The sequence below is a fragment of the Panthera uncia genome, chromosome E3, assembly GCF_023721935.1.
Source record: "Panthera uncia isolate 11264 chromosome E3, Puncia_PCG_1.0, whole genome shotgun sequence".
In the NCBI taxonomy this organism is placed as follows: domain Eukaryota; kingdom Metazoa; phylum Chordata; class Mammalia; order Carnivora; family Felidae; genus Panthera; species Panthera uncia.
In genome coordinates this window covers 4,229,229-4,242,349 of record NC_064815.1, presented here as the reverse complement: position 1 = coordinate 4,242,349, position 13,121 = coordinate 4,229,229, and the positions used below count along the sequence as shown (strand labels likewise).

General features: G+C 50.5%; 1 long non-coding RNA gene across 1 annotated transcript in view; it reads left to right on the top strand.

Moving 5' to 3' along the window:
* LOC125927893 (uncharacterized) overlaps positions 1–4,051 on the top strand; it is a 5,610-nt gene extending 1,559 nt beyond the window's left edge. The window contains exons 4-5 of the long non-coding RNA XR_007459488.1: positions 2,069–3,083; positions 3,241–4,051. This is a non-coding gene — a long non-coding RNA (uncharacterized LOC125927893). The remainder of the gene's footprint in view (positions 1–2,068; positions 3,084–3,240) is intronic.
* Positions 4,052–13,121: the final 9,070 nt, after the last annotated feature.

The window sequence follows — 13,121 nt, the reverse complement described above, 5'->3', positions numbered from 1 at the left end:
AAATTCTTTCACTCTTTCATTCACTCATTCATTCACTCACTCACTCACTCATTCATTCATTCGTTCATTCGCTCATTCATTCACTCACTCTTTCTTTCATTCACTCATTCATTCACTCATTCACTCACTCACTTATTGATGCAATCCATCATTCATTCACCCATCGAGGACTGGGGAGCTATCATGTGGCAGCCATTGTTCTAGGCACCGGGGTTGTAGCAGCGAGCAAAACAGACAAAATCCCTACCCTTGGGTTTCTGTGTCTCCAGCCCTCATACCAAGTGAGTGCTCAGTCACCCGCCCTAACAGAGTTCTCCAGCTCTGTCCCCTGCCTCCCTACCCCATGCCCTGGGTCCCAGGGCATATTTGGTCCCCAAATATATGTCCCACAGGCCCCTACCTCCTTGCCCTCGTTCCTCTGGCCTCGGAAGCCCCCCCGCCAAGGTCAGCCCCATTGTCATCCCTGCTTTTCAGAGAGGCTGTTGCAGAACCTATCTCGGGTCACACAGCCAGTATGCCCCAGAGGAAGGACTCAGATCCTCCCCGCTGCAGAGCTGGTGCGGGCAGCGGCCAGGCTCTCAGTGCTGCTGGGGCCTCTGACTCTGAAGGCCGCTCATGCTCCAACCCCTCGTGAGGGACCTAGGGTCGTGTTTGCAGAAGGGAGACAACTTTGAATGATTCCATGAAGCCCCAGGGTGCGGCTCAGCCAGCAGTCTGTCAGGGAAGCGGGACATCTTAACAGAAAGGAAGGCGCTCGATGATCTAGCGGGCCTGGGTTCAAATCCCAGCGTCACCACGTGCTGAGTTCTGTGACTTGGCTAAATCACTTCACCATTCTGAGGCTCAGTTTGCTCTTCTCTAAAATGGGCTTTACCTTTACGGTCTCTACCTGTTGGGTTATTATAAAGACTAAGGGAGATGCTATCGGTAAACGAACACACCAACAGAATCCAGGGATTGTCACCCATCGTGATTCTTGTTCATGATTATTATTGTTAATCGTACTTTGCTCATCAACATTGTTCAAAATAATAAGAGGGCTCAGCCACTAGCTTCAGGAGTTTACATTCAGCACTCTTGGCCTCACCTCCTCCAGGAAGCCCTCACTGACCACTCCCCGCCCATGCCCCTAGAACCTCTACATCCTTCCTTTGTACCCTTTTCCCACTGACCCTTACAAATACATTTCGTGGCCTCTTTAAGTCCTCCACCGGACTCAGACTTGTTCTTGGCTCTCGCTTGTTCTCCAGGGCCTGCGATTAGTGACTGGCATCTTGTAACGATCAGTATTTATTTGTTGCGTGACCAAATGGAGAGAGGACAGTCTCAGATGTCCTTGTTCCTCCTTCTGGGGCCGAGAGGAGGACATTCCTGGGGTCCTCCTAGAGGAGACAGAGGTCAGGAATACCTCTGCAGGGCACCGATGTGGCTGAGGGTGCCCACGTGGGTGTCGGTCCATAAGAGGGATTGACTCCTGGCCTCAGAAGCTGTGCCACTCGCCCATGTGTCTTCCTGCTGCTAGGGAGCTTCTGGGAGTGGGTGAGGCCGGCCCGGCACAACCTCCCCTACAGATCACAGCATCTGGCACAGTGAGCTTATGTCCTGGGCCCTCTTTACTTGCTCCTTCGGGCATTACTCCTTGCTGTGCAGCCTGGGGCAGGTCGTTTCACCTCTCTGTGCCTCAGCTGTGTCTTCTGTAAAATGGGCTCACAGAAAGCGTTTCCCCCTCAGCACGACTGTCGGGATTAGATGGAAACATCCGAGTTGCCCAGCTTGAGAACCGCTCCGAAAACAGGAGCTGCCCCTGGAAAATTCTTTAGCCTTATTTTTTCAACCCAGCGAGGATTTACAGAGCACCTACTATGTGCCAGACGAGCCGAATGCCAGGTCCTGGAGGCCCAGCGGGCAGGATCCTGTTTCAAAGAAGCCAGATTTAAAAAAAAAAAAAATGTTTATGAGACAGCTGGGGAAATGTAAACCCAGACTGGATGACATTGGATGGAATTCAACAATGTGTTTCTTTCTTTCTTTCTTTCCTTCCTTCTTTCTTTCTTTTTTCTTTTTGCAGCGCATTGTAGTTTCGTGGTTGTGTTTTTAAAAGGAATCCTCATCTTTTGAGAGCCTCAAACCAGCGTGTTTGCAGATGAAATGATCCGATGTCGGGGATTTGCTTCAAAGTCATGGCAGTCTCTAAGACGACACTGATTCCCCGGGACCAGCTTATTTAAAGCAAAAAAAAAATCCAGTGGCAGAGGGGACGTGGGGGACCTGGATGAGATCTGTGAAGCCTCGGTGGATGCTGTGTGGGATGTGAGTTTTGCAAGGTTGCAATCCCTTAACTAAGTGGGTAATGGCACACCTTGCGTGAGCGAGGCCCTAAGGAGAAGGTGAGGAGCAGGAGTCTGGGTCACAGGTCACGGGGTCGTCTGGTCTTGATGCTAACCGGTGGGAAAGCAGCAGCTTTTCATCTTTTTTTAGCTATGAGAACCCCAGGCCCCGTGGAGGTCCATGGGGGTCCCCGAAGGCAGAGCTGATGCTGAGCTGTATCCCCATCTGGACAACGGATGGCCCTGATCCTCTCTGCTCAGAAATGCCCAGTGCGACGGATGGATGTGTATGTCCCCACCACCCCCCCCCCCAGCAGGTCCACAAGGTGAAACCTCACCCCCAGCGGGATGGTGTGAGAAGGTGGGGCTTTGGGGAGGCGACTGGTGGATGGGGGCGGAGCCCTCATGAATGGGATCAGTGCCCTGATGAAAGCGACCCCACGGAGCTCCCTGCCCGCTTGCACCGTATGATGACATCCGGGTCATCGGCCACTGAATCGGCTGGCCCCTTGGCCTGGGACATCCCAATCTCCGGAACTGTGAGAAATACATCTGTGTTGTCTCTGAGCTGGTCCTACTGGGGCCTTCTGTCCTAGGAGCCCAAACCCACCAAGATATGCAGCGTGACGTGCTCTGGGCCACATTCTTCATGCTTGCAACCTCCCGATGGGGCCCGCGGTGCACAAAGCAGCCCAGTGAGAGAACACACCCACCTTCCCAGCCCTGGCTTCCAGATGGTGCCGGCCTGGCCTCCAGGTTTCCACGGTGGGGAAGGGATGCCCTCCCCGCCCTCTGGAGTCCTCGAGACCCGCCTGTTCCAGGCTCTCGCCTGGTGGCGGAGAGGGGAATGCTTTTTCCCGCCTTCCTCCGGGCTCCGTGACACAGGCACCTGGGTCACAGATGTGTCCCGCAGGGAGACAAAGGTGGCAATGACCTAACCACCCCCACAACAGGCAGTTCTTTGAAAAGGCGTGAGTCCCCAGCTCTTTCGGAAAGCAGCTCTCGGCGGAGTGTATCAGGGGCCGGAAAGGTAGACGCTTCCCTCTCCAGCGATCACACTTCTGGGAATTTGCCCGAAGGAACTAATCCTAAAAAAAGAGAAAAGAAAGACCACACACCCAGGGATATCTACCAAGGTGACAAGTATAATAGGAAATCATTGGGTGCGACCGGTAGGTTGTCACCCTTGTAGGCATTTTAAAAATGAAGTCAGGGAGGCTCTTTATGGAAAATATGGACTCTGTAATGCTAAACAGAAAACAGAAAACACAATGGCCATTGCGGGGTGGGGGGCGCCTGTTCCGTTTTTGAAAATGAAGACTGACGTCTTAAGGCGTGTTTCCTTTTTGGATGGTCCCGTGGCTTTCTGGAGGGGAAGAGAAGGACGAGTGGAAAAAACCCGGGGAGGCCCTGGAAACCCTCTGGGAGGGAGCGCCCCTCGGGACAGGGTTTTGGCCTTTTCCACATCAAAAACTAGTTGACAGTTCAGACAGCCCAGCCTCTTTCCTGGAGACTGAGGCAGGCATGTTTATGTTTTCTAAAAGGTTTTAAAAGTTCTTTATGTTATTGCAAAAGCAAAGCAATGCGTGCTCATTGTTTAAAAAAAAAAAAAAGCACGGAATTGTATAAAGTAAGGCTGCTGCCCGTGGCCTCCTTCTCTTCAGAGGGGGCCACCTTGAGTCCTTTCTTTCTTTTCATTTTTTTCCGTTTCCAGGGTTTTCAAATTTTTTTTTTTTTTTTTTTTTTTCCTCAAGGCCCCAGGAAAAAGGTAGAAACTGCATTGTAACCCAGTATATGCGGACGCTGGCGTATAACTAAATAGAAAACTTATGCAATGCTACTTATTATAAGAAATGCCATCTGGGGTTGTCTCTTGGATGCTGTCTTCCCCGTCCTGTCCTGTCTGTCCTGTCCTATCTCATCCCATCCCGTTCTGTTTAAAAGGCAAGGTGGCTGGTCATGACCCAGTCATATGGCTTCATGTCCCACCGCTTGGCGTGACCTTCGAGGAAGCAGGTACCATACATGATCCCGTTCGGTGTCCATTGCCCAGCCCCCACCCCACCCCCTCCCTGCTCTACAGCTTGTCTTTCCCCCTGGAGGATTTCACAGCCCGATCTCTGTAACTGGACAGATGGGGCTGGGGCCATTTTGTCCTCCTAAATGGTGGCAGAGCAGTTTCCGCACTGATTTTTCATGATGGGTTTGTCCAGCTCCCTTTTAATGGCCATTTGCATCGTCTCCACTCTGGGCTGTGGAGGCTCCGTGGGGTGACCCATCTGTGCCCAGCCACCGGGACATCTGTGCAGTGAGTGAGTTCTCAGTGCGGATCGCCCACAGGTCTACAAGCAAGCGCCTCTCCAACATCTCCACGGCCGCCGAGGTTGGCCCAGAGAGGGGCTCAGGGAGGTGCGGTAGGATCGTTCCCTCCCCACAGCCCCCCAACCCCGGGCGCCCTGAGTCCGATGACTCTACAGGATTTCACTTCTGTTTCGTTCTCGCGATGCTGGGAACTACCTATGTGGGTCTGAGAAATGAGGCAGGGCTGCAGTCCGCTTCTCCTTTCTGCTTCTTCGCTTCCTCTTTGACCCTCTTCAGCCCTGATGCCACAGCTGTTCCCTGCTGCTGGGGATTTCTGTCCAGGGGCCTCAGGGCCTTCGTGCTGTACTGACTTGGCTTGTCAGCTCCCAGGCGGGACAAGTTGGCTCCCTGCACAGAGGCGCACGATTTGGAATGGGCGGGGGCTTGGCTGCAGTGAATTAGAGTGAGAATTCGAGCAGTTCACATTAGAATTTATTCGTAGTCCTGCCTTAGGTTCAAATCCCAGTTCTGACACCAGTGGCAAAAACCTTGAGTCTTGATTGCTTCCTCATTTATAGCATTTTAGAGAGGGGACAGCCAGTGCAAAGGCCCTGAGGCAGGGCTGTGCTAGAACAGCAGGGAGGCCTATTTGGCTGGAGCAGAGTGAGGTCGAGGGTGTCTGGAAATTGAGGGCACAGAAGAACAGAGCTCAGATCATATAGCATTCTGGAGGCCTTAGGGAGGGTCCTGACAGCACTTTGGATTGTGGGGAAACTGAGTCAGGAGCTCAGGTAGGGGGTGTTTGGTGATCTGTGTCCAGACTTCATTTGTTTGTGTGGGACCATTTTCTTATCACGGGGCTGTGTCTGCGGCCAGCGGATCAAAACTGATTCGAGAACAAGGGGAGGCACTCTCAGGGACTTGTGGGTTTTTTTGTTTTGTTTTGTTTTAAATTTTTTTTTTTTTAATGCTTATTTATTTTTGAGAGACAGAGAGAGACAGAGCACGAGCAGGGGAGGGGCAGAAAGACAGGCAGACACAGAATCCAAAGCGGGCTCCAGGCTCTGAGCTGGCAGCCCAGAGCCCGACGCGGGGCTCGAACTCACAGACCGCGAGATCATGACCTGAGCCGAAGCCGGACGCTCAACCGACTGAGCCACCCGGGCGCCCCATGTGGGTTTTTGTGTTTGCTGGAAGGGGCGCTCAAGAACAATAGCAGGTCAGTAATAGCAGCTCTGAACCCCCGAAGCCTTCCTTTGTGCCGGCACCTTGCCACTCTGCTTCCCTTCGAGACTTCTTCTCACTGTCATGGCCACATTGGGAGCTGGCAGGACAGCTGAGAGAGCGGGGGAGTCTGCAGGGAGGGGCCGGCTGAGGTCTTGCTCCCGGGAAGGAGCCAACAAGGAAACTTTGGCCCAGGCCTCGTGCCACACTCAAGGCATCACCACTGCTCCGTTTCCTCAAACCGTCCATCAGCCCCCCCCAACCCACCCCTGAGCCCTGGTCAGACCCTCTGGAGGTGGGGCAATTCCAGGCTTCCCCGGACCCACAAGCCCAGCCCCCGGCCTGCCCGTCTCCTTCTGGCCGGGGGAGAAACCAGCCTCGAACCAAGTTCTGCAGTTGAGGTCAGGCGCCCCAGAGCTGATGGACGAAAACTCATGTTCAGGTTCAAATCCACAAAACGCAGAAAGGGCCCAGCGATGGTGAAAGTCGCAGACAAGGACGTCCCTTTGAAAGCCAGGTGGGGAGCCGTGGACAGACACATCCATTGCGTAGCTCTGGACTGGAGGCCGGCGGAGGGGGCGGGGACGGGCCGTGCAGGGGTGAGTGGAAGATAAATGCCAGAATCCCATTTATTTGACACATGGTGACATGGTGCACCCACAGCAGAGTTTTCAGTGGGAAGAGAAACAACTCTATGAGCAAGTATTACTACTTCCACTTGATACAGGTGACAGCTGAGGCCCAGAGAGGTTAAGCGAGTTGCCAAAGGCCACCCAGCTGGTCACGGTGGCAGTGGCGTTTGGAACCCAGGCTGCCTGGCTCCATGCCTGTGTTCAGCCCCCATGTTGTGGAGAGCTTCTTGGAGCTTAGAGCCTTCCAGATCACTGAGAGCTTTCAGGCTGGGGCCTCAGAGCCTTTCCCCCCAGTATATTCTCCTGCAGAGCCCCAACCCACAAAAGAGAAATAGGCAGTTCTGTATGAGCGGAAGCCAGCCCGTGCCCTCTCCAGAGTGAAAAGACAGTTCTGCCAACTTCCTCCAGCCCAGCCCAATCCCCCTGCGTGTTCTTCCCGCACCATGGGCACCCACGGAAGCCCTGTGCCTCTTACGCCTCTGTCTCCACAGGCGGCCCAGATGCTGGAACCTCTCCGGGCCTCAATCTCCCCGTCTCGAGAATGTGAGGGTTTTTGCAAGGAGACAGTGCGATGACGAATGTACGAGTGCTTTGCCCAGGGCCTTGCAGCCAGCGGGGGCACAGTTGGTGTTTCCCATTACCACCACCACCACCACCACGGGCAAGCTTCTGGTCCCCTGGCCTCATTTCCCCATCTGCATGTCTCAGCGGTAAGACTCACTACTCCAAAGGGCTTCTTCAAGGATGAGTCATGCGATGTGTGCAGCCACCATGTTTTGGAAATGGAAAAGGTATTATGGAAACATTAGTTACCAGAACTTGTTGTTATGAATAGCACAAACCAGCCAGTGGAGGCTATTTCTGGCTACTGAGTTCCTTCTTTGAAGATTAGCTTTTTTTTTTTTTAATTTTTTTTTTTTAACGCTTATTTATTTTTGAGACAGAGAGAGACAGAGCATGAACAGGGGAGGGGCAGAGCGAGGGAGACACAGAATCTGAAACAGGCTCCAGGCTCTGAGCTGTCAGCACAGAGCCTGATGCGGGGCTCGAACTCACGGACCGTGAGATCGTGACCTGAGCCGAAGTCGGCCGCTTAACCGACTGAGCCACCCAGGTGCCCCTGAAGATTAGCTTTTTTAAACAAGCAATTTGTATGTGTCCTGTAAATATCAGAAAAAATGGCCAGGAACAAAAGGAGACAATCCCTACTCAGAGGCTCCCGTGGGCGGTGTTCTTTATCCCTGAGAAAGTGTCAAGGCATTTTCCCAGGGTGTGTGTGTGTGTGTGTGTGTGTGTGTGTGTGTATCTTTTCCCCCCTCTTTTAACAACAACAAAAAAAAATGGGATCGTTCTCTGCATTCTCCAAGCAGCTCGTTTTTCTCTCCTGGCTGCTGTCATTTCTGATGTCTCAGAGCACAGCCCGAGGGCGGCCCTCCCTTTCTGTCTGCCCATGTGATTCCGGGGTATCGGTGCATGTGTCTTCACGGCCCGGATCTCGTGCGAGACTTTTTGGGTTGAGCACAACAGCAGACTCTTCAGTGGGAACAGAAACAATCACAGATGTCATGAAAAGCCATGTGGCCCCCTTTGGCTGTGTCCTAACAGGGCATAGGTGAGTGCCTGGTTTACTTTTTTTTTTTAATTGAAATAAAATGCACACAATACAGAATTTAAGATTTCAACTATTTAAATTTTTTTCTTTTTTTACAAAATGTTTACGTATTTATTTTTTTGGGGGGGCGGTTAGTGCACAAGTGAGGGAGAGGCAGAGAGAGAGAGAGAGACACAGAATCTTAAGTCAGCACAGAGCCTGATTCGGGGCTCGAACCCATGAACTGTGAGATCATGACCTGAGCTGATGTCAGACATTCAACTGACCGAGCCACCCGGTGCCCCCCCCATTTTTTTTTTATTTTAGAGAGAGAGTGCAAGTGAAGGAGAGGTGCAGAGGGATGGCCCTGGCATCACGACCTGAGCCAAAATCAAGAGTTGGATGTTCAACTGACTGAGCCACCCAGGAGCCCTAGTGTTTCAACTATTTTAAACTCTACGATTTTGTGGCATTTAGTACATCAAAGTAGTGTGACCATCGCCACAGCCAGCTTCCAGAACATGTGTAGACAAACCCCATACCCATTAGAAGTCGCTCCCCTTCTTCCCAGCCCCAGGCCCCCACGAATCAGCCTTCTGCCACTGTAGATTTGCCTATTGTCAAAATAACCTACAAATGGAATCCTATGATATGGGACCTCGTGTGTCAGTCTTCTTTCAATGAGCACAATGTTTTCAAGGGTCACCCACATTGTAGCGTGGGCCTGTGCTTTCTTCCACTGTGTGCCCGAACGGTATTCCGTCGTGTGGATGCACAGCGTCTCGTTCACCCACTTATCAGTTGGTGGACATTTGGTCATTTCCACACTCTGACGGGGGGTGAATATTGCTGATAAGAACATTCCTCTGTACCTTTTTGTTTGAATGCCTGGTTTCAATCATTCTGTGTATATATTTGGGGCCGGAACAGCAGCTGCGGTGTTTTACATGGCCCCCAGCAACGTGTGAGAGTTTCAATTTCTTGACATCCCTCCCAACCCTTGTTATTTTCCATTGAAAAAAAAGAAAACTTTTTTTTTATGGCCACCACAGCGGGTACAAAGCGGTATCTCATTGTGGTTTTGATTTGCATTTCCCCGATGACTAACGATGTGGAGCTTTTTTTTTTTTTCAGCTGATTCTTGGCCGCTCGTATATCTTCTTTGCAGAAATGTCTACTCAGGCAAAGGTGCCTACTTTTACTTTAACTTACTTTTAGTTTTCATGGGAAAATGTGCATGACGGTAAAATTTACCCTTTTAACCATTTCTTAGCATACAGTTCAGTGGCACAAAGTGCTCACAGTGTTGGGCAACTGTTAGCACCATCCAGCTCCAGAATATTAAAAAAAAAGACTCTTTTAAAAAGGCACCGAGATTCCCCCCCCATACACCCCCAGCCCCCCAAAAGGCACAGCCCTCCCCCGTTATCAACAGTCCGCGCCAGACTGGGACGTAACGCTTGCCTGAAAAGGCAGCTGAGATTTTGAAAGACATCACACCGATCTGTACCTCAGTTTGGGGAGTCTTGCCGTCTGTGATGGTTGTTAGCCTTAATGTCAAGTTGGCTAGGCCATAGTGGCCGTTAATTCAACTACACACTAATCTAGGTCTTGCTGTGAAGGTATTTTTGGAAGGGGTTAACTTCTACAACACGTTTTTGTTGTTTTTTTTTAAAGGGAAGTGCAGGTTAGTTTATTTTTCTGTACATTTCTCATTTTCTTTATTATTTTGCATTATATTACAGTATTGTAATCATTTTTATATGAATATTTTTGGGTTGTGGAATGAATCATCCGAGTTCCCATTATTTCTTGTGGGGAAATTCACTTTGATATACAAGTGCTTTGGATTACAAGCGTGTTTCAGAAATGAATTATGCTCGCAATCCAAAGTCTTACTGTACTTGAAACAGTGCAAGGAGTGAATCATGTTCCATACAACAAGTTTTAAGTAAAGGAGATTATTTTGGTAATTTGGGCCTCATCCAATCAGTTAAAAGGCCTTAAGAGCAAAACTTAAGTTTTCTGGAGAAAGGATTACACCTGTGGACCAAAGCTTCTACTCCTGCCTGAGGGCTTCACCTCTCTCTCTCTCTCTCTCTCTCTATCTATCTCCACATTCATTCATCCTATTCTATCTATCTGCCTACATACCTATCCATCCTATCTATCTGCCTATCTGCCTCCCTATCTATCTATCTTATCCTATCCTATCCTATCCTATCCATCCATCCTATCCTTCCTACCTACCTACTTATCCATCCCATCTATCTATCCATCCTATCTATCTACCTATCTATTCCTTCCTTCCTTCCTTCCTTCTTCTTCCTTCCTTCCCTCCCATCCTATCCATCCATCCATCCATCCATCCATCATCTCCTTCCAGTACTGTTTCTCTGATAGAACTCTGACCGATACACTACACGAATGTCTTTCCATTTCATTTAGGTCTTTAATTTCTTCAACAATATTTTGTAGTTTTCACCGTATAAGTCAGACTTTCTTAACTTATTTTCTGATTTTCATTGTTGTGTCATTCCTTACTAGTGTACAGAAATGCAACTGATTTTTGTATGTTGATCTAGTTCCCTGCCACCTCGCTGACCTTGTTTATTAGCACTGATGATGTTTTGTGGATTCCTTAAGATGTTCTCTGTGTAAGATCATGTTGTCTGTGAACTGAGATAGTTCCTACTTCTTCCTTTCCATTCTGGATGCTTTTTACTTCTTTTTCTCGTGGAATTGTCTTGGCTAGCACTTCTGGTACAATGTTGAGTAGAAGTGGCAAAGGCAGAAGTGGCAAAAGTGCTTGTTCCTGATCTCGGGGGGGAAAACATCCAGTCTTTCACCACGGAGGATGTTGGTCACAGTAGATGCTCTTTATCAGGTTGTGGGATGTTTCCTTCTATTTCTACCCTGTTGAGTATTTTTCTCATGAAAAGATGTTGGAGTTTTGTCAAATGCTTTTTCTGTGTCTACTGAGATGATCGTGTGTCTGGGTTACTTTCCTTCGCTTCTCAGAAGCCCTGGGTTAGAAATTCAATCTCTATGGTTTCTTGGGGATTGAAAAAAAGAGTCACAGTTTTACAGCCCTCCCCATAAATAATCGCTAGCTCACAGGCGCAGTTAAGTGTTTAGGACATCTGAAAAACAAACAAACAAACAAACAAACAAAGCCAGCTCCCGTGATGCTCAGCTGTTGAAGGAGAAAAAAGGAATGACGTGGTGGCATTGAGTAAAAGACAGAAGTAATTCAGATGTGCGATTACTTTTCCCTCTGCAGAAAAAGAAGGAAAGAAAAAGGTGGGGGATATGGGAAAGGAGAGGAGAGGAGAGGAGAGGAGAGGGGAGGGGAGGGGAGGGGAGGGGAGGGGAAGGGAGGGGGAAAGCATTCACACAGGCTGTTCCTTGAACATTTTGCTCTGACAGAGTTTCTGTAGGGCTTGTATCTTGCTAGTGACAGTCCGTGATACTCTGGTTTTATGTCAGGACAACATGCCTCTTTGCCCACCTTGAGAATGGAGAATGGCAGAGGCTGGGCTTATTCCAGCTTCCTCAATAGTTTTAAAATAAAAGATTGGCCTCACTAATAACCTTTCCCTGGCGATTACTCACAGTTGGGAGGACTTTGAAATCCCCTCCCCCAATTGAGTAATACCTTTCGTGGCTGGTAGTGGCTGGGTCCATATGGTAAAAGGTGGTGAGAGCTTTGAACAGGGGCAGAGAGGACAGTTTGCTCTGGGACTTTGGACAAGTCATTCTACCTGTCTGGGACTCAGTGTCTCTGGGGTCTTCGTGTGAAGGCAGAGGATTCCATCACCGGAAGAGTCTTAGGATCCAGTAAGGATCCAGATCTATGAATCCCTGGAGGGACTCAGAGGCTCTCCGCCCAAGTGGCATTTCTCTAGATGGCCGCATCAGGGTTCCTCCCATTTCCAGGACTGTGCACTCTGAAAGCCACACAAGCTCCTTAATGCCTTGTAATGACTTCTCCCAGAACCCTGCTGGATCAGGGCTGCGGTTACTACCTTACCAGGCAAATGGGGCTCTTAGCGGATAGGCAGGCAGCACCCATTTAGGGGCAGAGGACTGAGTGGATGTTGAAACAGGAGATATTGATTTGCAGATTCTAGGGGCAGGGGCACCTGGGTGTTTCAGGCCATGATCTCATGGTTCATGAGTCTGAGCCCCAGATGGGCCTCCCTGCTGTCAGCACAGAGCCCACTTCAGATCCTCTGTGTTCCTCTTCTTGCTCACGCACATGCTCTCTCTCTCTCTCTCAAAAATAAATTTCAAGATTAAAAAAAAAAGAGAGAGATTTTAGTGATGGAATAAGAAAGTACCTAGGGGGCGTGGACCTCCCTGGGGACATAGAAGGTAGTAAGACAGGATATTGGTTTTATTTAACACCTAACCTGTACTAAACCCTTTGCTTGCAAGATCTCAATGCATTCTTAGACATATGCGACAGGTACTGTTAATGCCTATTTTACAGACAGGAAACTGAGGCCCAGAGTGGGTGACTTTTCCAAAGGCACACGGTGTATCTCGGGCTATCCGGATGCGTCTGAAGGTACGGAACTCAGTTACAGGTAGAGTAAGGGCTGCTCTACTGAGAGCAGGGAACCCTGAACCTGGGACTCAGAAGTTGGTGGTCCACGCTGTCTGAGGGTGGGAGGGGTTAGGAATGCCAGAGATGGGGGACCTAGGGGAATGGGGAGAGCAGGATGCGGAAATCAGGAGGGGAGGGGGATCGACGAGCAGGGGCAGAATCCGCAGTGGGGGGAGGGGGACAGGATGGGGAGACTGGGGGCCCCCCGGAGGTCATCGCGAGGAGCCTCGGCAGAACCTAGGGGATCCAGGGAGTGAGCGGGGTCGGGGTGCACTCTGGGGATGTTCCGCGGGACGGAAGGGACGGGCAGAACCCCGAGGGGTGGGGACAGCCTCGGGCACGTTCCAGGCCGCACTGGGCGGGGTGGGTCCGCGCGCGGGCTGAAGGGGGAGCCGGAAGCCTGAGCCGCCCCGCCCCCGGCCCCGCCCCCGGCC